Here is a 2,665-nt window from a genome sequence, read left to right on the forward strand (position 1 = left end):
AAACCTTCCCCCAAGGGTAAGCCAGTCAGTGAAGTTTCACTCTCGAAACCTTCCCCCAAGGGTAAGCCAGTCAGTGAAGTCTTACTCTCGAAACCTTCCCCCAAGGGTAAGCCAGTCAGTGAAGTCTTACTCTCGAAACCTTCCCCCAAGGGTAAGCCAGTCAGTGAAGTTTCACTCTCGAAACCTTCCCCCAAGGGTAAGCCAGTCAGTGAAGTTTCACTCTCGAATCGTAACCTCAAGGGTAAATCAGTCAGTAAAGACTGAATCTCGGAACGTCCTCCCCAAGGATAAGCCAGTTAGTGAAGTCTTTCTAGAAACGATCCCCTTAGAGTAAGCCACTCGGGGATCTCTCTCTTGAAATGTCCCACCCCCTATGCGTATATTTTTGCTAACAAGGAGGACAAAATTCATATTTACTTCAATAATTGGGGACACGTTTCCTCTACTACCCATAAATTCTAGAAATTTCCATAACTCTTTCCCTTATAGATTGTCTTGCTTCTCCGAAATAATTTTGCCCACATAGTGTACGTGTAAGACTACGTACATTTACCTGTTAGTCCTGAAGGGCAGGTAATACAGTTGTTACCTAAACAGGACGGGGGGGGGGCGTAAAATGGCGGTTTCTTTTACAGATTTCTAGTCAGGCCAGATTAAAACAAATATGCAAATCGCGCCTTGGCGTAGGGCTTCCAGCTAAATTGGGGGGCTCATTCGAGGTCAGCTCTCTTTGCTCCCCTCCCTCCAAGCTTTTTGTGAAATGACCCTCCCACGTTAGGGTGGAAAACAAAGTATGTAATAAGAGTTTCTGTGGAATGAGTCCAATTACAACAATGTCAATAACAAAGATCTTTTGTTAGAAAACAGGTTTGTTTCTGAAGAGGAAAAGTGGTCAAAGTGAGGTGCAAGACGCTTCTCCACGACGACTCCTATCAACTGATGGTAGGTAATAAAATACCGACAAAAGCTGTCAGCTAATATGAATTCTTATAAACATTCTACATCTTTCAAGCGTAAACCAAGAGTATTGACGTTTTCTTTGAAGATTCTCAACTGTTTCACAACAGTGACCACCCATTCTTTCTTGAGAACGTGGTATCATGTATTAGTATAACACTGAGTCGGCATTTTGTAATGTTTGTTTGAACTAAAGCACAAAGCTACACAATGGGCTGTCTGTGCTATGCCCACCACGGGTATCGAAACTCAGTTTCTAGAGTTGTAAGTCCGCAAACATACCGCTGTGCCACTGGGGGGGGGGGCATTATGTAAGGAAACTTTTCACGTAAACAAACTAAGAAATTTGATTTGTTAGTTAATAAGCACAAAACTACACAATGGATTATCTGTGCTCTGCCCATCGATTTTTAACGTTATAAGCCCTCAGATTTAACTAATTTAGGATTACTACTACAATTAAAGAAATTAAACATAACAGAAACTTCTGTATAATGGAAATACCCAGCTCGTTTAATTAACAAAGTAAAATACACACCCGCTAACAAATCATTTTCAAAGGAATTATTGATTTTACTATATCACTGGTTTTTGATAATGATGATCTGATATCTTAAACTGATTTCAATTTAACGCGAGGACAACGCAAAAGTCAGACTCCTCAGTTGAATCCATCGTTGTTAAATTAGCCCTTAACCAAGTCCCCTGTACAAGGAATGACTATGTTATCAAAACTACAAAACATTTGTGGTCAAATTAGTGTCTTTATTGCAAGTACTTCTTTAAATACAGGGTTTCTAGAATAATACAAAATAATTTTAACCACGGACACCGAAATGATATAAGTTTGTTTGTTTTGAATTTCGCGCAAAGGGGAGACAGCTACTCATCACCGCCCTCCGCCAACTCTTGGGCTACTCTTTTACCAACGAATAATGGGATTAACCGTCACTTATAACGTCCCCACGGCTGAAAGGGCGACATGTATGGTGGGACGGGGATTCGAACCCGCGACCCGCAGATTGCGGGTCGAGCTCCATAAACAACTGGCCATATGATATAAGTCCACTGCTCTTAGTCCTAGCATTAGTTAAATCTTTATTAAGTACAGTCTATATTCGATAAACAAATAAAGTAACACTGTAACTTGTGTACGTTTTATGCTTTAGTTTACTTAAGGCTAGACTTTACCGTACTTAATACTATCAGTAAATATACTTATAATGTTATCCTACGACCTAACGTTAGACCTTTTTAAAAACCTTGATAGGCTTTTAATATTTCATTGTACAAAATGTCTACTAAAGTATATTTATATATTCGCTTTTTAGTTTTACATCCGCTGAAGTGCACGCGCATGCTGAAAGGGCGAGCATGTTTGGTGTCACTGGGGATTCGAACCCGCGACCCGCAGATTGCGAATCGAGTGCCCTAACCACCTGGCCATGCCGGTCCTATAGATGAAAGACACGGAATATGCAAATAAAAAAAAGGAGGAAGTAAAGAAAAGAAGGGTTGAATACCAGTGTTTTTTTTTAGTGCATGTTACGCTTCTCGGTTATCATCAATGTATCGGAATTGTCCCTAACATGATTTTTATCACATATTTAACTACACTGACAGAGAAATAAGTGAGTAAATTTGTAAAGTTTTGAGTATTAAAAGACAAAACTTCAATCAGGTGATAAAATGTATTGTCCTGAATAGC

The sequence above is a fragment of the Limulus polyphemus genome, unplaced genomic scaffold (genome assembly GCF_000517525.1).
Source record: "Limulus polyphemus unplaced genomic scaffold, Limulus_polyphemus-2.1.2 Scaffold664, whole genome shotgun sequence".
In the NCBI taxonomy this organism is placed as follows: Eukaryota; Metazoa; Arthropoda; class Merostomata; order Xiphosura; family Limulidae; genus Limulus; species Limulus polyphemus.